The sequence below is a fragment of the Equus przewalskii genome, chromosome 21 (genome assembly GCF_037783145.1).
Source record: "Equus przewalskii isolate Varuska chromosome 21, EquPr2, whole genome shotgun sequence".
Lineage (NCBI taxonomy): Eukaryota > Metazoa > Chordata > Mammalia > Perissodactyla > Equidae > Equus > Equus przewalskii.
In genome coordinates this window covers 30,686,178-30,712,357 of record NC_091851.1, presented here as the reverse complement: position 1 = coordinate 30,712,357, position 26,180 = coordinate 30,686,178, and the positions used below count along the sequence as shown (strand labels likewise).

The following is a 26,180-nucleotide window of genomic DNA, read 5'->3' as shown; positions in this document are numbered from 1 at the left end:
GCCTCTCCAGTACTCTCTGACTCCCCCTTCCAACCCAGATCAACTGCTCCTCATCAAGTTTCTTTTTCCTTTGTAATGCCTATCACAATTGTTATTAAGTTACTAATGGGGATAATCAGTGATTTTATGTCTCTCTCACTTACTGAATGTAAAGTCTGTGAGGATGGGAACCTTGTCTATCTTGTTTAGCACTTGATCCCCAGCACACAGCAACAGATCCTACAGAAGAGGTGTGCAATCAACGCGTGCCTGAAAGCAGGGTCGTACAGTGGTTAGGAGCAAACATAGAAATCAAACCAATCTAGGTTTGAATTCTGCTCTGCTATATATTAGTTGTGTGACCTCAGGCAGGTTGCTTAACTTCTGTAGTCCCAGTTTCCTCATCTGAACAACTGTGATAATAATGGAATTTTAAAAGACTATCAAAAGAAGATAGTTGCTTGAGAACACAGCTAGTAAGTGCTGAGTTTCGGATTTAAATTCAGGTCTGCTTGACTTCAAAGCTATGCTCTTTCTCTCAAGCAAGCTACCAGATTCAGTTTTGCCTTGCTCTTGGTGTCTTTCCTCATAGTCTTCCCATCTCAGAATCAATCCCAGGCCAGCAAGTGAGGCATGTGGCTCCAACGTGCTTACTGCAGTTAGGCCAAGATAATTTGAGGACTGCCTTAAGGTATAACAGTGCCTCCTACCACTACTCCACCACCACCCCCTAAAGCCCAGGGAGCATCTGTATTTGCTTTCCAGCTCCCTCCAAGGAAGATGTGGGTAGGCATGAAAACAGAGCACAGACGTCAAAATGGCGTACCACGCATGGTCCTCATGCACAAACATGCAGGTCTCCAGGCGTCTTGTCACAGGCTGAACTTCTCTGCCAGCATGTATGGCAGGCAGTGCTCAGAGGTTGGCTGGTTACCTAAGTCCACATGGCCACTCTCTGACTCCTGACACTTCAAACCAGTGTCCCCATAATATGGGCCATCTACCACTAGTGCTTGAGAAGATTGTAGGTAATGCGTAGACAAACTTTTATTTTAATCGTTATGTATACATTTCCATGTGTATGAGAAAAAACATTTTAACCACCACATCACATCCATGACTTTAAGGATATAACTGTTTAGGATGAGGCTGAAAAAAAGTTGGCTGGCTGATTTAAATAAAAATATCAAGAAATAGCACAGAGGGAACATAAAAGACAAACTCCGGGAAGGTCGTAGGCAAATAAATGAGGCTTGGGAAGCATCGCTTTAAATCAAGACTGCTCACTCCTGGGCCATCTCATCCCCCATAAAAATACTAGCAGATGACAGCTGATGTTGTAGGCCTGTTTCCAAAGTATACTCTGGGAAAGGTGGATGATTTATAGATATTCCACTAACAGAAGGGCTCCATGCACAAATGCATACATTGTTGTGATTTAAAGTTAAACAGGTCTTTTCCCACAGGACTCCTCACAGTCATCAATATGCTAATACCTATGTGAATCTTAAAAAGAGGGACAGAGCACGGAGTGTCTCCAAAATCTATGTAGGCCCAGAAACCCTTTTTTCCATACTCCCTTTTGCGACTGAGCACTTTGGAATGTCTGCACCTCAGGCCACCTGATCTCGGTGGTTGCCCAATATGCAGCCCACTCGTTTGCTTCTGACTCTCCTGAAATTGTTCTTGTCACCTTGGCCCAACTGTTGGCTCCCAGAGCTGAACACCTATGGGATTGTCTGAACAACTTCTGCTTTTCAGGGACCTGTCCTTCTGCACAATGTACACAAATGTACAAATATACTGCCATCCCTCAGCTACAGTCATTTGACCTAAGCTGACCCAAGCTGAGCCACTCAGACTGACTTCCTTGAGACTTTGGAATTGAGAAGGAGAGAGTGGTTTGGTCTCTCTTCTTGCAGTTAGATCTATAACATGTAAATTAGGGAGCTGCCCTAGTGGTATTTTCTGCCAAGAGGGCCAGAGAAAGCTGAAGGGAAGGTAGACAGAAGGAAGAGTAGAGAAGAAAACAAGAGAAGAGGAAGAGAAGGCTTGATGGAGTTCAAGGCCCTGGTTCCTACTATCTGCTGAGGCCTTATTTCACTCCTTTCCTATACCTTTAAATAAATTCCCCCTTTTGATTTTGCTCTGATGGGTCACTTAAGACGGAGAGCTCTGATAATACTCAGTCCTAATCTACACTTGATTCCTGGGTATTCTCAAGGCCTCTGTTATCCCTTTGGCCCCAGCTCTGGTCCCCTCACGTTATGGCACCTGGACACCCCTCCTGGCATTTTGACCTTGGGTGCTAGCACAGTCTCAACTTTGCCAGTTCTTGGACAGTAATGTCTTCTGGCAGTTCTCCCTGCCTGAGGACCCACTGCCCTTTCGAGATTTGGATGCCCTCAGAAAGGAACCTGCTTGACATCCTAGAAAGAAGACTCGGGCTGGCAATCCCAGCAACAACCAGAAATACCCTTTGCCTGCTAGTAATGAAACAGCTCAACAAAGGTTGAAATTTGTCAAATAAAAAGAACAGAAAGCTGTCAACCCTTGAGTCACGGAATGAGAGGACAGACGACAAGGATATAGGAGCCTGGCTGTGTGGCTCGGGCAAGGAGGAGAGTCCACTTTCACGTAACTCCTTTGTCTTCCTGCCAGAAGACCTCCTTTCTGTGATAAGGACATTTATTCATTCAACCAATATTCCCCGAGGAATAACAGAATGGGGATTATGAGGTAGGTAGATACTATGCTAAGCTCTGAGGATATAGATATTAATAAGACTTAATCCTCATTTTGGAGGAGTTCCTAGTTTGGTAACAAGACATAAATATTCCCCAACTGTTACCATAAGGCACAAGGAATATCACAGAAGAGGTGGCCAGCCACCAGTTGCTATGGGAATGCTGGGGTGGGGGAGAAACATCCAACTGACCAGTGGTGGTGGTGGGCAATATTATCCAACTGGAAAGGCTTCCAGTTGGATGCCATCCTTGAAAGATGAGGAGGAGCTAGCCTGTGGTAGATAAGGGACTTTATTGCAGGAAGAAGAGCAGACTATGCAAAGGCAGAGACTCATGGTGTGAATAGCTTTGGTCAAGATGGAGCACAGGGTAAATGTGAAGATACAGAGAATGAGGCTGGAAATGTGGAGAGGCCTCCCGCAGGGACAGTGGAGCTACTGCAGGGTGAGCTATAACAGGGTTTTGAGCAGGCGTGGGAATAACCATGGGTACCAGAGTGGGGACAGTTCAACAGAGCTGACACTGGAGACAGACAGATTAGTCAGGAGACCGAAGAAGACCATTACAAGTGTTTCAGATGCATCGTTAACCAAAGCGGGTCATGTGGAATGACTGTAAAGATGCAGACTGTGAAGGGAACAGCAGGATATTGGCCTGTGTCCAGGGTACAGCCCAAGGAGAAGTTGTGACAGCAGCTCTCTCTGAACCTCCCTCTCACAGGGTGTGCTGCCGGGATGTCCTGCTGCTGCTCATGTCCAGCTGCCTCCAACTCAAGAACCAGCGGACAGGGGGAGGCAAAGAGGCAGAAACCAGGGCTCCAGGAAATACTGGAAAATTCTGGGAGAAAAACCCCAAGCTGATTCAGGATGACTTTCCAAGAAAATGGAACAAAAATGGCAGCCTCACTAATAAGCAGCAGGTGACAGCTTAGCCAAGATCGGATTTTGAAAAGATCTTCCTCCCCATGCTTTCAACCAGCCCTCCGAGTCCTCAGTCCCATCCTCTCTGCCACCCCAGAGTCTGACACAATCCAGCATCTTCTCTCCCTCCTGCATGGCAACTTCTTCACTTGCTCCCTTCTCCAATTTCCCCCCTTGACTTTGTTAAAAATAACATCTCACATTAATTGATTACTTACCGTGTACTCTGGCTTGTGCTAAATGCTTCACCTACGCTATCTCATTTAATCCTCACCATAACCACATGAAACAGGTTACTGCTAGTTCCACCATTTTACAGACCAGGAAACTGAGGCTTAGGAAGATTGGGTAAATTAGCTTGCCCAAAGTCACACAGCTATTGAGTGGTGGGGCTAGGATTCCAACCCAAGCAGTCTAGCCATGGAGCCCAGTCTCTGAATCCCTGTGCTGCCTCGCAAGTTGTCCTTGGGTCACTGTTCCTCTCACCTTGTTTGAAATATTTGGAAAGGCTGGTCCACACCTGCTGCCTTTTTTGCTTTATTTCCTGTTCCCTTGAACTCTCCTCCACCTTCCTGCAGCACTCAGCGATGTGGAGGGGCACATTCTTTGGGCCCTGTCAGTTTGGCTCCGATGGCTGTGAATTCTCCCACCTCTACAAATGCCATTTTTCTGCCTCCTCTTCTCCCTGTACAATGTAAGCATTCCCAAATTTTCTGCCATCAACCTTCTCTTCTCTCTATACACCCTACTCTTGGAAGTTTTATGGATTCTATGTTGACTTCTGTAGATAGCCTCTCAAATGGATATCTCTAGCCTTGACGTCTTTTGGGAGCTACAGAAATGTTTACCCCTCTACCTAGTATATGTGTCCACCACAGTTCTCTGCTTCTGAGTTCAACTTTTTCCCTGAACCTACCTCTTCCTTCTATGGTCCCTGCTTAGTGGATAGCTCCAGCCACTCCCAATCAGGCAGTCTCAAAGCCTTGGAGCCTCTTGAATTGATCCTGCCCTCCACATTAGTGACTACTACCTCTGAGAGTCTGCCAAGACCTACTTCTGTAATTGTCCCTTCCTCCTTCCCCGGAGTTCCCATTGCACACACACCCCAACTATGAGCGAGGTACCATGCCTGGTGCTAGGGATTCAGCCATAAGGCAGACAGACAAGGTCCCCTCAAGGAGCTCACACCTGGTAGTGGGACAGACAAGAGAACAAGTAATTGTCACTTCCTGTGATAAGTGCTCTGGGGATAAAGTACAGTATGTTTGCTATAGGAACCCTTTAGAGTGGCTGTCATGCCAGAATCGAGGAGTAAGGCAAGGCTTCCCAGTAGGAATGACATTTAAACAGAGTCCTGAATGTGGGAAGATAAATTAGCCAGGGGAAGGTTAGGGAGGATAAAGAAGCAAGTGAGGGACATGAGCACTAGAGGTTGAGGGAACAGATGGGCAAAGTCTTGGAAATCGGGTAGACTATGGTTCATTGGGAAACTACTGGTAATTCAGTGTGGCTGAGGGGTAAAATGTGAGGAGGGGTGGTGAGAGATGAGGTTGGAGGGGTAAGCAAGGCCCAACTCATGCAGGGTCTTTTGAGTTGGTTAAGGAGTTTAGAATTTATCCTGAGAGCAATGGGGAGCCATTGATGAGTTTTAAGCAATGGAGGAATGTAATCAATATACATTTTAATAAACATTACTTACCTAGAAAATGCATTTGAAGTAGCCAAGATGGGAGGCTTGTTAGAGCACAGTTAAGAAGGCTGATATTGGGCTGGCCTGGTGGCATAGTGGTTAAATTTACACTCTCTGCTTCAGCGGCCTGGGGTTTGCTGGCTCAAATCCCAGGTGTGGACCTACACACTGCTCATCAAGCCACACTGTGGTGGCATCCCATACACAAAGTAGAGGAAGATTAGCACAGATGTTAGCTCAGGGCCAGTCTTCCTCAAGCAGGGGCTGGCCCCATGGCTAAGTGATTAAGTTCCTGTGCTCCGCTTTGGTGGCCCAGGGTTTCACCAATTTGGATCCTGGGCACAGACCTAGCACTGCTCATCAAGCCATGCTGAGGTGGCATCTCACATAGCACAACTAGAAGGACCTACAGCAGAATCTACAACTGTGTACTGGGGGGCTTTGGGGAGAAGAAGAAGAAAAAATAAATAAAAAAAAAGAAGATTGGTAACAGATTTTAGCTCAGGTGCTGATCTTTACAAAAAAAACTCTCAAAAAAACAATTCTTCCTCAAGCAGAAAGAGGAAGATTAGTAACAGATGTTGGCTCAGGGCCAATCCTCCTCACCAAAGAAAAAAAAAGAAGACGGCCTATATCATCTAGGCAAAAATGATGGTGATGATAGCCCTGATCACAAAAAATCTGTGAGGATAGAGAGAAGTGTATGCATTTGAGGAATATTCATGACAGAAGGCTGATGTATCAGTGATTTATTACATGTGTCAGTGAAAGGGAGAGGGGAAGAACCAAGGATATGGACAGAGGCGCCATCACAAAGTCAGGGAACACTTGGGATGACCTGGTTTGGGGGTAAGATGATGACTTCAGCTTGTACATTTGAATTTCAAGTTGTCTGTGGGTTAGCCACGTCAAGATGTTAGTAGGCAGTTGGATACATGGGTTTGGATCCCTGGAGAGGGACAGGAAGTTGTCAGCATCAAGGTGGTATCTGAAGTAATTAGACTAGATGAGGTCATTTGGGAGGGCCTAGAAGGAAAGCTTTATTTTAGGGATGGGCCGGAGTTAGGAAGTGAATAGAAGGTGAGGAAGTGGAGGATAGCAAGTTTAGACAAGTTGTTCAAGAGGTTTAGCTATAAACAGGAGGAGGAACATAATACACTAACTGGAAAAACCAGGGATTAAGAGAGGTGTTTTGTTTGTTTGTTTGTTTGTTTTATGATGGACAAGGGCACATGCATATCTAATAAGAGGGTCTGCTGATTTCTAATTCAGAGCCCTATGGATCATTCCAACCCCTTTGACAAAGTGCTAGCACAACTGAGCTGATATGGCAGGAATTCTGGATTAGATAAGGATGAAGCTCTCTTCAGAGGAGACACCTTTCTTTGCTTCTAAGAGGCCACAGGCTGCTTCAAGCCTCACCCCCCCGGGTTCTGGAGCCTTTCCCACCGGAAGTTGCTTGAGGATTGACTCAGAGAACTCGTTTTTCAGGATGGCTTATGCAGGCCCCTGGGCATAGTCTCCTCGCAAAGGGCAGAGTCCAGCCCTGCAGGATTTGTCTCTGTCTTTCCAGGACTCAGCTGCAGGTGCCAGGGAATGGGTTCAGCAGAACAGACACCGGCTCTGGTGGTGGAGCTGGAGAAAGACACCCAGAGCCCGAGGGATGGGTGTTCCTCCTCAGATTCTGCAATGTGGTTAAGTTCCATGAACATTTCCTGATGCCTGTTTGCTGCCATGCCCTGGTGGCAGTACTGTGATGAATTAGAGAGGGGCTTCACCTGGAGGAACCAACAGTCCAGAGGAGGAGATAGACAAGTAAACCATCAATTATAAGAGCATTCTGAGAGCCTTATGAGAGAGCCCTCAGGGCAGACTCTTCTGTGGGAGCCCAGCCTCAAGGGTTTGAGGGCAGAAAGCTGAAGACTCCAAATCCTCCTACAGACCCAGAGCATGGCTCTTCTGTTATTTTTGGGAAAGTGGCAACACAATCTATTTTATTTATTTATTTATTTATTTTTAAAGATTTTATTTTTTCCTTTTTCTCCCCAAAGCCCCCCAGTACATAGTTGTATATTCTTCGTTGTGGGTTGTTCTAGTTGTGGCATGTGGGACGCTGCCTCAGCGTAGTTTGATGAGCAGTGCCATGTCCGCGCCCAGGATTCGAACCAACGAAACACTGGACCGCCTGCAGCGGAGCCCGCGAACTTAACCACTCGGCCACAGTGCCAGCCCCAACACAATCTATTTTAAATTGACTTTTTTTTCCCCTCTGCGGACTTTTCCCTTCCCTGGTGAGCATGTGGATTGAGAACTGGGAGACAGAACACTGGTGAAATATTTGCACAAAACCTTACCGAATGTCCAAGTCAAGTCTTGGAAGCCCCAAGTTAAAAGCAGATGAGTCTCACCATTGCTGGATGTTGCAGAGCCTCTGTGCTCAATGATCAGACTTCGTCATTCACTATCTCATCTGCTCCTGTGGCTTTAAATACCAATTACATACTGAGAAGTCCTAGGATCATATCTGTAATCAGGACTGTGCCCCAATGTCTCAGACTTGTATATCCAGCTGCCTCCCCAACATCACTATTTGGATTTCCAATGGGGGGGTCCTAAACATAACACCTTAAACCAAACTTCTATCTTTCCTTTCAACTCTGCCCCTCTCTTGGTCTTCCCCTTCACAGTTAATGGCTCAGGCCAAGCCTCAGAGTCATCCTTGACTCTTTCTCTCACCTGCCTGCCCCCCATATCCAATCTGTTATCAAATCCTGTGGACACAATCTTCAATATCCAAAAGCTAACATTTCTCTTCATTCCTTAAGCTTCCACTTTAGCCCCAGCCTCCATCACCTGCGCCAGGTTTAATGTAGGAGCCTCCTAACTGGCATCCCCTGCTCCCCTGCTCATCTTCCCATGGAACATTCTCAGAACAAATAATCCTTTAAAACAGTGATCCTTTTCAAAGATTTTATTTTTTTTTCCTTTTTCTCCCCAACACCCCCCAGTACATAGTTGTGTATTTTTAGTTGTGGGTCCTTCTGGTTGTGGCATGTGGGATGCCACCTCGGCATGGCTTGATGAGCGGTGCCATGTCCGTGCCCAGGATCCGAACCGGCGAAGGCGAAGCCCTGGGCCACTGAAGCAGAGCACGCGAACTTAACCACTTGGCCACGGGGCCGGCCCCTGACAGTGATCCTTTTAAAATGTAAGATCCTGTCACTCCGCTGCTCAGATCTCTCCAGCAGCTCCCATCTCACTCAGAATCAAAGTCAAAGTCCTTACAATGGCCCCCAAGGTCTTACCCTGCCTGCCCCCCTCCCTGGCCTCCTGATCTCATCTGCTAGTTCCCTCCACCTGGATCACCCCTCTCCAGCCACAGTGGCCTCCAAACGATGCCTACGACACACCACTCACCCTCCGGCCTCAGCACCTTAGCATGCATGGATATTTCGGTCTGCTACATCCTTCCCCCAGATATCTCCAACACCTACTTTCTCGCCTCTTTCGGTTTCTTACTAAAATATCTCCTTTTCAGGAAGACTTTTTCTGACTACTCTATTTAAAATCACAACCCCCTCCCCTCATCTCTTCCCTACCTTTCAGCCCTGCTTTATTTGTCTCCAAGGCATTTGTCACTATTTAACCTACTAAATATTTTACTTATTTTCCTCCTGCTCAAATATAAGCTTGATGAAGGCAGGAATTTTTATCTGTTTAGTTTAATGCTGAATTTCTACCATCTACAGCAGTGCCTGGCACACCTAGGGTGCTCAATTAATATTTGTTGAATATGTTAATTAATCATGGGCTGCAAGGAGCTCCTAACATGTGTGAAGCAGAGGCCTGGAATGTGCCAGGAAACTCCTTGTAGAGAGTGACACGCTACCCATTTTGCAGATAAGGAGACTGAAACTTGGAGAATTACGAGCGCCCTTCCTCTCTGTCCCCACAGCAACCTGTGCATGTCCTTCGCAGCTATCATTTTCCACGGTCATATTCCATGTCCCCAACTAGATGTAAGACTTTTGAGCTCAAAGACCATCTCTTACTCGTCGTTGCGTCTCCAGCAACTAACTAGTAGGAAGCTGGGCACATCGTAGGTGCTTAAGAAATATTTGTTGCATGTATGCATGAATGAATGAAATGGCTAGATCAGGATACAGATTCACAACTCTCATATAGCAAAGTCTCTGCTCACTGCACTCTGCCCTGGGGTGTCCCTAACACAGCCACTAAACAACATTTAAGAGTCCCTCCTCCTAGCAGAGTGCCCTTCTTGCACATCCTCACCCACAGAGCCAGAAGTATTTCAGATGGGGACCACTGTACACTGGCTGAGAGTTTTTTCCCCATCACACCAGGCAAACAGAAGGAATTTCTCCACTCAATCCATTCACAGTTCCCCAGACACAAAGTCTCTTTTATCCCCACCCCCTTCCTGATTCACAGTCTGCCCCAGTATATCCCCAATCTTCAGCAGCTGGGTTGGGCTGCCTGCCCATCCATCCACTCAGCCTTCAGCCAACAGCGTCTGTGAGCCTTTTCCAGACCACAGTGATAACAGAGCTAACCCCAAACCCCACCCTCACCCCATCTCCACTGTGAGTTGGCTTGGTTCTCTGAGTCTTCATTCCAGCAAACTCTCTCTCCTTTGCCTCTTCTTTCAAGACTCTCCTCCATTCTGCAAACCTTGTCTTAGGTTTATGGAGATGGCTCACTCCATCCGTGGATGATTGTGGATCTCTTGTCTCGTCTGCTTCCCTCTCTTGTGCCTTCATTTCTCTAGATCTGTAATTCTTAACAACTTGGAGAGAAGGGGTCATAGACCCTTTGAGAAATTGATGTGGGCTATGGGCCCTCTCCCTCCAAAAAACGCAAATACTCTTAAATACATCATTTTGCAGTGAAGTTCAAGTGCATCCCAATTAAGAACTCCTCTTCTAGATGGTCTTTTTTCTCTTTCTCTCCTTCCCCCTAGATTTCTGGTTGTTTTTGGGCTTCCAAATCAGCCCACCTTGTTTCCTTTCAGAAGCAGAATCTTCTCCCTATCATATTATTACCAATACCGTTATTGTTATTAACGGCAGCTACAAGATTTGTACGACATTTTTCACGCATCAGCTGATTTCATTCTCTCAACAACCACAAGAGGAAGGAACTATAGTTGTCCCATTCTTACAGATGAGAGAACTGCATGGTTAGATGTTTTTCCAACACCGTATAGCTCTAAGTCCAGGGTTTCTTTCTTCTGCATCATGGTGTGTTGCCTATTATAAACTGCTGTTTCCTTTGACCTTCTCCTTCTCCACCACTTGAAACCTACCTCTGCCCCACCATCCCATGGCTGTTATTCTTAACTGCTGGGTTTTTTTAAACCTCCACCCACCTCTATCACCTGAAATGCATCTTCTTCATCACCTCCCCCACTTCTCTGAAGCTCCCTCCTTCTCCCCCATCCACACCTTCAACTGACCACAGGTGGCTTCTTTGCAGTTGCTTGAGCACATGTGAGCCATGCAACAGTTTCATTTCCCCTTCCATTTTGAGCCCAGCTGTGTCAGCCTTTGTGATCCCTGCCGGCCCTAACTGGGGGCACTCCAGCCTCTTCTGACAGCAGGCCTTGGCATTTCTGGGACTGCCATACCTGAAATCCAGGTAAGAGGAAGGGAGAGGAACCTATTTGAGCACCTTCTTAGTGCCAGGCCCTATGCATGGCCTGGGGACATGGAACCCAACCTTTAAAGGCTCCAGCTTCCAGGTATCCTACTGATGGGCACCTGGAGGCTCTAAGATGGATCGTCTGAATCCATCAGCTGCCTGATTGTGAATGGTTAGGGGCCTCTCTGCAGCATGGCTAACCTTTAATTGCCCCCTGAGCCAGCAAAACTGCTTCTCAGACCCTACACGAGAAACACCTGGCTGTTGGTTAACCTCTTCCTCCTCAGCTCAAATCTCAGACCAGCCTGATAATTTTAGTTAGGTCAATCATAATCACACTTTTTTTCTCGGTGTGATAAAGTTGTATATTATCACAAAAGCAATTTCTAAAACTGTTCATCAAAGTGTAATATACATACAGAAAAGTGTGCATATCCAAAAGAATGCAGCTTGATGAATTTTCACCAATTGAATACATCTGTGTAACCTGCACCTAATCAAGAAACAGAATTTGCCAGCACCCCAGACCCCTCCCCTTGTGCTTCCTTCCTGTCATTACCCCCGAGGTAACCAGTATCCTGATGACTTGTAACAGCACAGATTGGTCTTGCCTGGTTTTGTCCAACAAAAGCAATTTGAAAAGAAACAGACCATCCTCTTGACAACCCCAGACACGCATTTTGATTGATTGATGATTGACTAATTCAGTTAGTCATTGGCCAGATGTTGACTGTGTGTAAAGTGGATCAAGAATCTTCTGAATTGAATGAAAATGCTATAGACTCAAAGGGGCTTTGGCTGGAAACTGACCCTCCACTGGGCCTCCAGAATCTCAAAGTGTGTTCTTAATAAAGGGTCCAGAGTATGTCTGCATGCACATCTTGATCACTTCCTCTAAAGTAAAGGGTCTCATGCCCACTGCTGCTTTTTTTTCTTTTCTTTTTAGTTCTGAAAGAGGGAAATTAGAGACTCTGGGGAGTATCCTGGCCCCCAGAACTCCAGCCTTGATCACTCCTAGTGGTAGAGAAATCATGATCTCATAAGGCTACCTATTGCATTTTCCAGACAGATTTGACAAGTTAGCTTTAAACTGTTAAAAAGCACACGTGCACATACATACAAAACCCCAAAAAAACTTTCTTGTTTGAGCTCAAATATGCTGCAATTTTTGCTCACTGATTCTAGTCCTTTCCTCTGCAGCCTCCCAGAATTAATTTGTCAATTCAATATTCAGATTTGGGGTGCTTCCTCTGTGCCAGTCTCAGAGGCACTTGAGGTGGGTTCCCTGAGCCCCAAGTTCTTCCTGTGGGGATCCTGGGATTGACTGAGTCAGGGATGTGATTAAATGAGTATTTACCAAAGACCCTTGCAGTGGACGCCAGTCCCCAGAAATGCGTTACAAAAATAGACCTCTGAGCTCAGATGAGTTGGGCAAAGGCTGCATGTTCTGTGGTCTGTTCCTAGTATCACATCTTACATCAGCACAGATAAGGCTCTGGGAGGTCCGGAAGCACAAAGACCCTGTTTTACTTTGTCAGGACACACGTCAGTTATCTTTAAGCATCCTCCAAAAGGGCACTGTCCTGTCTGGTAGCCACTAGCACACGGTGATATGAGCACTTGAAATGTGGCTAGTCCAAATTGAGATGTGCTGTGCGTGTAAAATACACACTGGATTTCAAAGTCTTAGTACAAGAAGAAAATAGAAAATGTATAATTTTTATATTGATAGAATATTTTTGAAATATTGCATTAAAATGTATTATTAAAATTAATTTCATCTACTTCTTTTTATTTTTTAAAATGTGACCACCAGAAAATTTATAGTAATACAAGAGTCATGCATTATATTCCCATTGGAGAGTGCTGCTCCAATGTTCCGTGACAGTTGTGAAGCCTTTGTTGGCCTGTGCAGGGGCATGTGACAGGGAGGGGGCGGGTAGCCCAGCGGAGGAAGTACAGGGGAACTGTGGGAATTCATTGAAGGGGCAGCTCATGAAACTTAAGATAGGGTAGTCAGGAAGTGGTGACTAAGCTGAGACCTGAAAGATGAGAAGGAGTTAGCCAGGGGAAGGCAGAGAAAACAGCATGTGCCAAAGCCTTGACATGAAAGGGGAACTGTGAGTATTCCAGGATGTCTGAGGCTCGGGGGGCAGAGGGTAGGTAGTGACCCAACATGAGACCAGAGAGGGCAGCAAGGGCCAAGATTTTGGAGGCTGGTAAGCCCTGGTAAGGGATTTCTCTTGAGGGCTTTGAGAAACTACTGAAGGTTTTCAGTTAGATGAGACTAGGCAGATTTGCATTTTTAAAAAAGTAGCTTGACATTTGGGTGGGGTATAGTTGGGGGTAGGGAAAAACTGGAGGCAGGATGCTATTAGAAGCTTTGGAGTCACTTAGGAGTGAGAAGATAAACTTCTGGACTATGCTACAAGCCCTGGATTAAAGAAATCCAGTGTGTGGGAAAGAGTCAGAGATGTGACCACTGGTCCAGGCTACTGCTTGGAGGTGTGACCAGGAAGAGGGTGGAGTCAAGGTTGATATCCTAGTTTCTGACTAAGGATGTGATGGGAAAACAGAAGTCTGTGTGAGGGGAAGATGATGAGTTTAGGATGGTTCAAGTTCAGTTTGAGAAGCATAGGGGGTATAGAAATGGAGATGCCCAAGATGAAGTAGATAGCCAGATCTGGAGCTCAGAGAAGAGTTATGAGGTGGAGGTAGAGTTGGCACGAAACATCTTCCCTATGAGACTCAGCTTCCTCATTTGCAAAATGGGAGCAGGATCTATTTCCCAGAGTTAGTGTGAGGATTAGATGATGTAGCCTGTTGACTGTGCCTGGCACTGCACAGGCACACGGTGGGTGCTCAGAGAGGAGTGATTCTTTGTCTCAGAGGGTCTCTCATCTCAATTTCCTACATGGTCAAGCCCACCAAGATCTTTGCAGCTACCGCTTCCTCTTCCAGGGCCCGTGGGACCCACATCTGTGTTTTCAAAGTTTCCAGTGCAGTGATGGAGTGACGTTGCTGGAAAAAGTTGTGGGAAAGGCAGCTCCCCCTGCCTGGGTGGCCCTCTAGTAGGAAGGGAGTGAATAGTTGGGGTACTGTGCAGCAGAGAAGACTCAGGATTGCGAGGCAGGAGGATAGGCTACTTGCCCCGACCCACCAGCAAATCAATAAACCTTGTCCTGCTCTAAGCCTCAGTTTCTCCACTGGCTCAAGGAGGGGCCTGCCAGCTGGGCCCTCCCCTGGTTCTATTTCTGCCTTCTTCTCGCTCCCAGAAAGCCTCTTCCCTTCTCCTGGCCCACAGAAGACATCACTTCCTTGAAGACTTGGCTGACTGTGGGCCTCCTGGCAGCTCCTTCCTGGGGCCGAGGGCCAAAATCCTGACAAGATTAAGAAGAGGCTTTGGGACTGGGCCATGCCGGGAAAACAGGAAAGATGACGAATCAAACTCCCCTCTTTCTGGGGGATGTTTATTCCAGTGTTCCCTCAGCTGAGTTTTCTGGATACACAGTAACCCTTGACTTTTCATCCTGTGCCCAGCCTCTGGCCCCACGGCAACTAGGACACCCCTTAATCCTAGAGCTCTCAGGACGGGCTTGCTCCCATGTCTGCTTGGCTAACTGCACCGAACTCCTGGAAAGCAGGAAGAGCACAGATATATCTTAACTGAGTGTGTACCTCGTTCCATGGGAGAAACCGTCCTCTCATACAAGCCTCTCCAGCTCCCCAGGGTAAGCAACGTTCTTCCCATTTTCAGCCATGGAAACTGAGGCTCAGGCAGGCTCCCCAAGGTCCCCAGCGTGTTGGTGTTGGATCTAGAAATGGGGAGAGGTAGAAGGGAGAAGGACGTCCTACCAGTTAAGAGGATAGTCTTCGGAGGCTGACAAACCTTGCTGGGTTTGAATCCTGACTCTGCCACTTCTAGCCTGTGGAATCTGGGCAGGTTCCTACTGTCTGGGGTAGCGGTTGAGAGCACAGGCTTTGAAATCAAATGTCAGTGCCACCATCTGCTAGTTATGTGACCTTGGGTGAGTTCCTCCGCCTCTCTGCACTCCAGTTTCCACAGCTGTAAAACAGGATAATAATAGCTCGTACCGCATTGACTTGTTGTGCGGATTAAACGTGATAATCCAGGTGGAACACTTAGCACAGTGTCTGGCCCATGGATCAGCTCCATCCATGTCAGCTATGGTATGAATGCGGATCTTGCTGACTCCAGCTACCACCTGTTCCCCAGCCTGTCACCCTGGTGGCTCATTCAGCCCTTGGCGTGTGGTAGGTGCTCACTGGCTTGCTGACTGAAGGAGTGGTTGGGAATTGACTCAGTGTTTCTGCCAACAGGCTTCTGACAACATGTGGGAGTAGGATTTTAAAGGAAGACAATTTTCAGGAGTTTCCCGACCAACGAGCAAGCGATTGCTTTTTGCAAGCTAGTATGAACTTTAAATTATTTCCAGACTGCATTTTCCTCTCTGATTGCAGAAGCAACTTGTGCTCATTGTGAACTGTTCAAATGTTACATAAAGACAGAAAGTGGAGAGTTAAGGTCCTAACTAATCCTGCTTTGAAAGAGGTGCCCACTGTTTATCTGAGGCATGTCCTTCCAGACTTTTCCTGTGCCTATACTTAATTCTTGAGCTCTGCTGTGGGCCCTTCTCTATGTTAGACACTGCAGGGGTGGGACACAGAATTTCACGGAACACTTAATCAGCAGTTAAAGCCACCATTGTACTGATGACTCATTCGCTCAGCATGCACTTAACATTCAGGTCTCTGGGACCCAGAAATGATGAATCAAGGTCCTGTGTGGCTTTTGAGGGAGACCCGAGATTGAATCAGCGAGGAGACCCTCTGGTGTACTTGCCGCCTGATTACGTGCATGTCAGCCAAGCCTCAGTGAGAGGGCAGAATGGTGATGTGGCCCCCTGCCCAGGGAATAGGTTTTTCCAACTTCATTCACTGTGTGTAGGGAACTGAGTAGAAGGTGCTAGAAAGACTGGGCTTGCCACAGGTGGTTTCTGTGCTATAGGGCTCGTTGCTTCCCTTCCCTGAGCCTCAGGTTCCTCATTTGAAGAGTGAAGAGAATCTTCTTGCCTTGAAAGGCACATTCTCCCATTCATTAATTCCTTAATTCACTCACTTATAAAGGACGGTATTTCCTAAGACTGTGGAGAGTTTACTCTTTAAACATGGCCATCTAGGAACGGAAGAGTTGAGTCCTGTGGTAGATTATATTATTTTTCAGTAAATATTTAGTTGCCCCAGCCCTCCTCACCATGGCAGGAATATACTTCCTCATTCTGTTGATACTAGACTTAGCCACGTGACTTGCTTTGGCCAAAAGAATATGTGTGGAAGTGACAGAGGCCAGCTCCAAGACACTGAGTGTTTCCATTCACTCTTCTTGAACAACTGTCCTTGGCCATGAAAACCATAGTCCCAGATAGTGGGGGCTTCTTCAGCCTGGACTCAGAATGAGAAGACACATGAGGCTGCCTTGTACTCAACCTGCAGCCTGCAGCTCAGCTCAGCCTACACCAGGAGAGCCCTGATGAACCCCAGTCAACCCACAGCTCCCTAGGTGAGAAATGAACATCTACTGTTGCAAGCACTGAGTTTCTGGAAATTGTTTTCCATGTAGCATTGCTGCAGCAAACTCTGACCAGTGTGGATCCCTAGCGAACTCCTATGCTGACTTTAGCTTGGGTCTGCGGAAGGATTCTCTGAGTAGGCGATATTTGTCCTGAGATCTGAATGTTAAGAAGGATTTGGTTATGTGGCCATCTTGAGGGAAGAGTTCTGGGCAAAGGCAACAGCAATGCCGTGGTCCTGAGGCTGGAGGAAACCTGGCCTGTTCAGGAATAGAAATAAAGCCAGTGGGTGGGCTGGTCTACCTGGTAAGGGAGGGGACAGAGGTCTGAGCTCCAAACCCCTAAGTTCAATGGGGTGCTTCACATTTCCACTTGGACATTCCCCAGACACTTTAGACTCAAAACATCAGATCCAAAGCTGAACTTGTGGTCTTCTCCCAAACCTGCCTTCCTTTTTCATTTCCCCATCTCAGTCGATGACAGCACCACCTACTTACTCTGTCACCCATGCCACAAGGCTCCTCCTTAACTCCTCCCTCTCCCTCAACCCCCACATTCAATCTATCTTCAAGTCCTGCCAGTTCCACTCCACTCATTCTCTCATATTTGTCCACTTCTCTCCACTTCCACTGAGACCACCTGGGTTGAAGGCACTATCATCTCTTGCTTGGACGACAGCATTAGCTAGCCCCCCAGCTTCCCTGCCAGCATTCTTAGCCCCTCTCCAATCAGTCCTCCGCATGGCAGCCAGTGGTCTTGTTTAAAAACAAATCATCTCCCAATAAGTGAATAGATAAACAAACTGTAGTACCTCCACACAATGCAATATTATTCGGCAGTAAAAAGAAATGAGCTAAGTTCTGGAGATGGATGGTGGTGATTGTTGCACAATAATGCAAATACGCTTAGTTTCAGTGAACTGTACACTTAGAGATGGTTAAAATGGTAAATCTTATTTTGTGTATTTTAACACACACACACAAACACATATACAAAGGAATGAGCTCTCAAGCCACGGAAGAACTTGATATGCATATCGCTAAGTGGAAGAAATCAGTCTGAAGAGGCTATGTACTACATGATTCCAACTTCATGACATTCTGGAAAAGGCAAAACCATAGGAGGCGGTGAAAAGACAGTGGGTGCCAGCAGTGAAGGGGTGCAGGAGACGGATGAATAGATGAAGCACAGGGTGTTTTTAGGGCAGTGAAACTAGTCTGTATGACACTGTAATGGTGAACTCATGTTGTTACACACTTGTCAAAACCCAGCGGACTGTACAACACACAGAGTGAACCCTAATGTAAACTGTGGACTTTAGTCAATAAAAATCCCCTACAAAAACAACAACAAAAACCCAAATCTAGTTTCATGACTCCTCTGTTTAGACCTTTCAATGCCAGGCCCCCTAACCTGGGCAGGAGGGTTTGTCCTTCCTTCTTCTCCTGACTTAGCCCTAGTCATTCTTTAAGGGCTCAGCTGAAATGCCACCTTTTCGGAGAAAACTTCCCTCATTCCCCAAACTCGATCAGGCCCACCTGCTTTTATTTTCCCCTTAGAGTCTGTTCTTCAACTCTGCAGCTTTTGTGCATTTGTAATTAGATACTTAATTGTTTGTATTTATTTGCATAATAGCTGTCTTTAAGGCAAATGTTTATTTGGATAATGGCTGTCTATTGGACTTAGCCACACCCACCCCATCTCTCTAGCCACTTTCCCTGAAACTGATCACTTCTTTCCTGAAGCGCTTTCCGAATTTGAGCAATGCCAGAGCTCTAACCATTTATTTTGCTAAGATTTTTTTTTAGTGAAAAATTGCAAATAGCCTATAATGTCCAAAATAAGCCCCACAAAGGCAGAATCATGTCTGTCTTCTTCACCATCTTGTCTCTAGCACTTAGCTAGTGCCTGGTACCTAACAGAGCTCACTAAATGTGTGGTTGGACAGAGTTTGAAATAAAAGGTCACATTTTGTAAGATTCCATTTATATGAAATATCCAAAATAGGTAAATCTATAGAGACAGAAAGCAGATAGGTGGTTATCAGGGGCTGGGAGAGGACAGAATGAGGAGCAACTGCTTAATGAGTATGGGGTTTCCTTTTGGGGGTTGAAAATGTTTTGGAACTTGACAAAAGTGGGGGTTGTACAACGTTGTGAATGTACTAATTGCCACTGAACTGCATATTTCTAAATGGTTCATTTTATCTTATGTGAACTTCACCTCAATTTAAAAAAATTGCTTGAAATATTAACCAATGTATTGCTTTTTCTGAACAAAGTCTTTTCATCACCTTTGTTAGGTTCAGACTAGTACCTTTGGCCTCAGAGGTGGTTTTTATAGCAGAAATGCAGGAAGAATAATAAGTTAATGTTAGCTTTTTTCCTTAAAACTTTTTATGCTAGAAAATTTTGAGTATATAAAAAGTAGAGAAAATAATATAATGAACCTCCACATACTCATCACCCAGCTTCAACAGTTGTCAACTCATGGATAAATTTATTATATGCCCATCTACCTCTCTCCTCTATTGAATTATTTTGATGCAAATATCAGACATCATATGATTTCATGCATAAACATTTCCTTATGTCTCTCTAAAAAATAAGAACTTTAAACACGTAACCACAATACCATTATCACGCCTAAAAATCAACAACAAATTCTTAAGATTATCAAACGTCCAGTGTTCAAATATACCCAATTGTTGCATAATTTTAAAACATGTGATGTGTTTGTTTGAATCAAGATCCAAACAAGGTCCACATAGTCCATCGACTGATATGTCTCAAGCTTTTTTAAATCTGTAGGTTTTCCCTCTCTCTCTTTTTGAAAGTGCCGAAGTGGAATAGACAGGACTCCCTTCCTCTGTCTTCAATTTATTTATTGAAGAAATGAGGTATTTGTTTTGTAGAGTTTCCTGCATTCTGGATTTTGCTGATTGCATCCCTGTGGTGTCATTTAACATGTTCCCTTGACCCCTTTATTTCACGTGATTAATATCTTGATAACGTCAGGTTAGATGTTTTTTGGCAAGAATACTTCACAGGTGATGTTGCGTACCTCTACCAGGAGGCACATCATGCATATTTCTCTCTCTTTCTGTGAAATTCCTAGTTATTGATGATCATGACTTAAATCCATTGTTGTGTTGAAGGTTGCGAAATACAAAATGCAAAATTCTAATTCTTAAAAATTTTTTTCCTTTATTACCAGAAACACTTCTATTTTTTTTTTTTTTTTTTTTTGAGGAAGATTAGCCCTGAGCTAGCATCCGCTGCCAATCCTCTTCTTCTTTTTTTTTTGCTGGGAAAGATTGGCTCTGAGCTAACATCTGTTCCCACATTCCTCTACTTTGTATGTGGGATGCCTGCTACAGGATGGCTTGATAAGCAGCACATAGGTCTGTGCCCAGGATCTGAATCAGCAAACCCCGGGCTGCTAAAGCGGAGCAAGCCAACTTAACCACTGAGCCACTGGCCAGCCCCAGAAGCACTGCTATTAAGAGAAACTTCCTCTAACCAACTATTTGGTTACAATGAAATTCAGTTCATATAGGAAAAGTAGGAACAATGCTTGGTTCTTTCCCTTTGTTTACCAATTTTCAAAATGATTAGTTACTTCCCTAACGTGCTCAGGGAAAATCCAATGAGGTTTTCTTTTTTACTCTTTTTTTTTGAGTATCATTATGAACTAATGAATTTTAAACCTGTTTGATTGGAAATCTTATTGATGCTCAAATTTTCTCATCTTTGGCCAACTAAAGCCTCTTCAAATTGGCCTCTTTTGACACGATCCTGTAGTTTCCTTGCTTTCTAGAATGACAAGATGTTCCAGGTTCATCTTGAATGTTTTTGCCCCAGACCTTCAATCAGCTATTTTTCCAAGGATCCCTGGTTCTTTTATGGGAAATGATATTTAGATCTTTAGTGATCTTTTCTCCAGGAGTGTTCATGGCTACTGCATTGGTAATAGTTTCTAGGCCTTTTCAGTGGATAGAGATAAAAATTTTTGAGATGTTTTGAGTTCACACTGATATTTTCAACTTCAATTTATATTACAGAATTTTTACTTAACCTCTTTGATTTTATATTTGTATTTCTTTTCTCTTAGGCTAAGTCTTGGTTTCTAATGGCAATAGCATTAGATTTATTTGTTTTATCTCATAATGAATAAAGTAACAATTTTTACTAATAATATGATTACCAAAAACATTTCAAGATTAGAAACTTTTTGGGGGGGCCGGCCTGGTGGCACAGTGGTTAAATTCGCACATTCCACTTCAATGGCCCGGTGTTCACTGGTTTGGATCCTGGGTGTGGACCTATGCACCGCTTACCAAGCCATGCTGTGGTAGGCATCCCATATATAAAAAATGGAAGAAGATAGGTATGGATGTTAGCTCAGGGCCAGTCTTCCTCAGCAAAAAAAAAAGAGGAGGATTGGTGGCAGCTGTTAGCTTAGGGCTAATCTTCCTCAAAAAAAATAATAAATTAAAAAAAACCACACTTTTTTTGGCAGTGCTTCTTGTCCTTTGAGTACATCCGATTGGGAACATACAATCAAATGACTGTGCCTATAGTCGTTTAAAATAATTCTTCTCAGACTGGTTATGCTGTCAATTTAACTCATAGTTTGACACCTCTGTTTCATTTTGCTTTCAAGTTTTAGGGGTTACTTTATTTAAAATTCAATTTTGTCTTAGTAATTATATAGAACGTTTATACCATTCCATAGCCAAATCTTCAAAATAAAGTATATTTGGATGAATCTGGAAATACCTGTTCCCTCCACTCTGGTCTCTCCCTCTCCCATAGGTAATTTTTTTTTTTAAGTTTTTTTGTTTTGTTTCTTTAATTTAAAAAGTATGATCATATATATATATTTATTTATATTTGCTCCTTCTTACATAAATGGTAGCATACCACATACACTTCTTTCAGTAAATATATTCTTGAGTTCATTCTATTACAGTGTATAGAGATAGCTCTTCTTCCTTTTTACAGCTGCATAGTACTCCATTGTGTAAACGTACGATGATTTATTCACTTAATTCCTGGTTGATGTGTGTTTGGTAGTTTCTAGCCATTTGCTATTAAAAAGAGTGCTGTAACAAATGGTCTTGTGCATCATTACTCTCAGGCTTTAGCCAGCATATTTTTGGGATTGATTCCTAGAAGTAGGATTGCTGAGGAACGCATACGTAATGTTGGTTTTCAAAGTCCTAGCCCAAGAATACTTTCTGTGTGAGCCTTTCCGCATTACCTCTCTGTGCCTCAGTTTCTCACATGCAACCTCAGAGGGTTGCTGGAACTAAACGGGCTAATGGTTTAAAAGTGCTTCAAGAGTATGCCTGGTACAGAGGAGGCGTTCAGTAAATGTTAAGTAGGAGGTAGGGAGCATGCGGCGTGGGCAGGTGGGAACAGCAGAGTTAGACGCTGGGATGAGTCTTTGAGAAGGGACTCTGTACCTGCCCCTCCTGCCCCTCCTGCCCCTCCAGGAGTGAAAGGAATAGTAGAACCGAGAGAGAAAGTTTGGAGTTTAAAGAAGAGATTGAATGAATAGGACATGGACTAATAGCTGGGTGCCGCCATGGACAGTGGTCCCCCTCAGGCCCCCAATGTCTCCCCTCCCAAAGCTTGGGTGCCACCTCCATGCTCTGACCCGCCCTGAGACTTAGATGTACTCTGGGAGAAAAGAAGGAGGAAACTCTCACTTGACTGCACTTAACCTGAATTTATTTAGAGTAAATGTCTGTCACTAGGCAGGATGAGCACTTGAGTAGACATTAAATTCAATGGTAGAAAAATAAGGTATTTTATATATTTGTTTTACGTGAGTTTGTGGCCTGTGAAATTCGAACCCATTACAACATAGTTATTGACTGATAGCTTGAGGCGTAGGAAGAAGAGTAGGATGCCAGAGAATGGAAGGAGAGGGAGAGAAAAAGAAATATGGGGAGGCAGCTTTGCTCGCCTTACGCATGAGTCTAGAGCTGTGCTGTCCAATATGGTAGCTATTAGTCCATGCGGCTGATAGCTATTATACTGGAAAACCTGACTGTGGAACATCTCCTTCATTGCAGAAAGCTCTGTGGACAGTGGGGGTCCACTCTAGACCCCAAAGGAACAGCATACATGGAAATGTTGATCGGATGTGCATGGGGCAGTAGAATGAAGACCTGGTGCCAGAAGCCCCATCCTAGTATCCCCATTTCTGGTGACCAAGGAAATGGGTCAGAACTGGTTCTCTGAAGGTCCGGGGTAGCTGCCTGCAACCATGAGGTTGCCCAAGTCTGTGTCTTGGTCTCTCTCTCCTCCAGGGAGCATCTTCCTCCAGCTCCAGCTCTAGCTCTTCACTCTCTTCCGACGAGATGTTTCCCCCAAAGTCATGCCCTGCCTCATTCCCTAGGTCTCCCTCCTGGGATTGTAGCAGGCCCCCATCCAGCTGGTCTATTTGTCCCTTATCATCTGGCAAAGCTGGATTGAGGTGGCTGGTAGGCTGCCTAGAGGTGGAGGCAAGCAAGGCACCCCCTGCTGGTCCTGCTTAAGCTCTGCTGTCTCTTATTTCCTGTTTCTGTAGCCAGTTCCCTGGGCCTGTCAAAGGGTAGCGTGGAAGCCTGCCCCTTCCTTCCCCCACCGTGTTTACTTTTGAAAAGGGGGAAGTGGTACTGCCCCAAGGTCCATGAGCTGGGCTGACAGCATCATTCTCCTGCAGCCCTCCCAGCTCTGAAACCTCCAGCTCTCAGTTCTATTGAGGTACCCACACCCACCCCACAAACAGCCCTTCCTTCAGAATTGCAAAGTCTGGGGAGCCTGGTGCCCCAGACCCAGAGGTAGCCCCCCTGCTCTGTTCTGCTTGGTTCTATGGGGATAGAGTGACCGTCTCATTGCTATCCCACTTTCATTCAACAAATGTTTATGGGTCATCTACTCTGGGCCAGACCCTGAGAACACGACAGTCTACAAGACAGACGGGGCCCCTGCGACAGTCTACAAGACAGACAGGGCCCCTGCCCTTTGGACATCCATCTGAGTGGGAAAGACAGACAACAAACAGGAAAAAGGGGGTCCTGGCTGAGGAGCTGGTTGGGAGGAGCATTCTAATATGGGAGGGTCTTCTGGGCTTGCAGAGTGCTGTGGAAGTGAGCAGGGAGATGGGCTCAGAGAGGCCAGCAAATGCGAAAGGAGGTGTGAGCATCGTGGAGCTCCATGAAGACAGGGACCATGGCCCATTTGCCCTCCTGGAATCCTCAGTGCCTGGTCCAGAGCAAGAGCTCATTAAACATTGAAGGAACGAATGAATGAATAAGTGAAATAATGCTGACTGAGATATGGGACAGAGCTGGGGGCTTCAGAGCTGGCCTTGCCTCTGTGGTGCCCCCTGCCATCCACTGTTCCACGGGAGATGGACGTCAGCCCCACACTGGCTAGCTCTGTTCCACTCACATTCATTCTCTGGTGTTTCCCAGTCCTCCCCCAGAGCCACCGCCTCCAGCCTCCCCTGGCTCAGGGCCAGGCAGCTCTATCCTCCTGCCGGCTCCTCACTTGGCAGTTTGTCGAGTGGAGACATCAAGTGGTCAGACCTTGGAATGGCAGCGGTCAAGCTGAAGATGGGGAGTGACTGAGCCCTCATTCAGGAGGACTGATCCAGCCACAGATGGGTCTTGACCCTGTGTCCACACTGAACCTTATCTTGGCTGAGCCCAGACTCCAGCCCGAGAACAAACTCTAACCCTGGTCACAGACTGAGGCCCTGTGCCCCCAAATACCCCTAATTTAAAATTTGTGCTGTAATGACCTGACACCACTTAAAAAACCTTTTTATTGAAATGTAACATAACATTGCGAAAAGTGCCCACGTCACAAGAATTTTCAGGAACTAAACACATCCATGTAATCGATGCTCACTGCCAGCATCCCAGTAGCCTTCTCGCATACCCTTCCAGTCACAACCTCCCAAGGCAAACACTCTCCTGCCTTCTAGCAGCATATCTTAAGTTTTGTCTGTTTTCATGCTTCTATATGTTTGAAATCATACACTATATCCCTTCTGACATCTGATTTCTTTTGCTCACCATTGTGTTGGTAAAATTAATCCATATTTCTCTGTGTAGTGGTTGATAGTTCATACACACTGGTGCCCACTGTTTTACCAACCCACTGAGAATCTAGCCAAAGGGGTTGAACCCACATCTGATCAAGCCTCTGGATCCAGCTGCCAACTTGCAGGAAGCACAGAGGCAAAAATTTATACATCTCCCAAACCCATAAACTCATAAAGGACCACTTCCATCACTTAACTGCTTGTTCTTAGTAACCCTTATCTGAATAGGTATTTTGTAGCACTTAACTTTGGAGAATTCACCAGAAAATAACTGTTTTTACTAAACTGGGCTTCAGCATTATACTGTGGGCCTTCATCAAGAAGAATTATGAGAAACAGCCCTAGGAAACCGGTTGCTGGATTTACCATCAGGATCTTGCTGAGGACAGTGTTCATTCATTTTGTTCACAGTAGCCTCTCCATGAGAACTCCAGAATAAATTTCTTCCGCATCCTAATAATATGAATAGATATTTCCCCACAGAGGAAATGGTTTTACTTTCAGCTAACAGGGCTTTTGAATCATGTGATGGATCTTGTTTCCCTTTTCACAATGGTTGCTAGGAAGCTCAGAGTCAGATTTGTGACCCATGCCTAGGACTGGGTGAGCTGTGTTGTCTGCACTAAACTCACCCCTGGTTGTTCTTAACTTTCCTTCTCCCATTTCCTTTTTGTCCCTATTTCTTCACCTTCCTATTTTTTGCCTTTTTACTCTTGAATTGTTAGTTTTTGGGGGATGCAGTGAGGTGGCCACCTCAGGAACATAGAAATGAGAGTAACAAGGGTGTCTATGAGAGTTAAATGCAAGGATCAGCCCAGTCTGTTTGGAGCAGAGAAGTGCAAAGTCTCCAGATGGAGACAGGACAGCTTCCTGGCACAACACTTGATTGTAACCTGGGATTGTGTGGTCCCCAGCAGTGTCCTCGTTCCCCAGCACGGCCTTCTCTCCACACTCCTACCCCACAATTAACAGACTAAGTTCTGATCTTGATATTTGACCGACTTCCCCCTTCAGACTGTGAGGGTTGCCCACTTCCTATGTGTGTGTGTGTCCTGCAATCAAGTGCAACAATCAACCTGCTACTTAAACAAGAGGAGATTTAGGACTTTCAGCTAAAAGAACCATTTTTACAAGAGGGACACTTGATTGGTTCCTAGCTGTGGTAGCTTACAAGGACTGGGGGCTGGAGGGTCTCCTGAGCATCTCTGCCTTGTCTTCCTGCACTGTCTCTGTGGCTGGGAGTCCGGACCCAGAGCCAGCAAGTCAGATAAAGCAGGAGAGGGCGACATGATCTGGGCCCCTGGGCACGCCAGTGTTTTCTTTGTTTGCGTCTCTTTTATACTTTCTGCAGAGCTGGAAGGCAGCTTTTCAAAATGGCCATTGCTTCTTTGGGCCATCTCAGTAGGTAAAGAAACGGTCTTTCTAATCGCAAGTGAGCAAGGAGGTGTCACAAAGTCTTCCACATTTCCCCCAGCAGGCAAAGCTC

The 26,180-nt window shown here is 45.5% G+C and overlaps 1 long non-coding RNA gene across 1 annotated transcript in view; it reads left to right on the top strand.

The window, feature by feature from the left end:
- The first annotated feature begins 14,469 nt into the window (after nt 1-14,469).
- LOC139078228 (uncharacterized) overlaps nt 14,470-26,180 on the top strand; it is a 66,636-nt gene continuing 54,925 nt past the window's right edge. Inside the window, exon 1 of the long non-coding RNA XR_011531103.1 lies at nt 14,470-14,728. This is a non-coding gene — a long non-coding RNA (uncharacterized lncRNA). The remainder of the gene's footprint in view (nt 14,729-26,180) is intronic.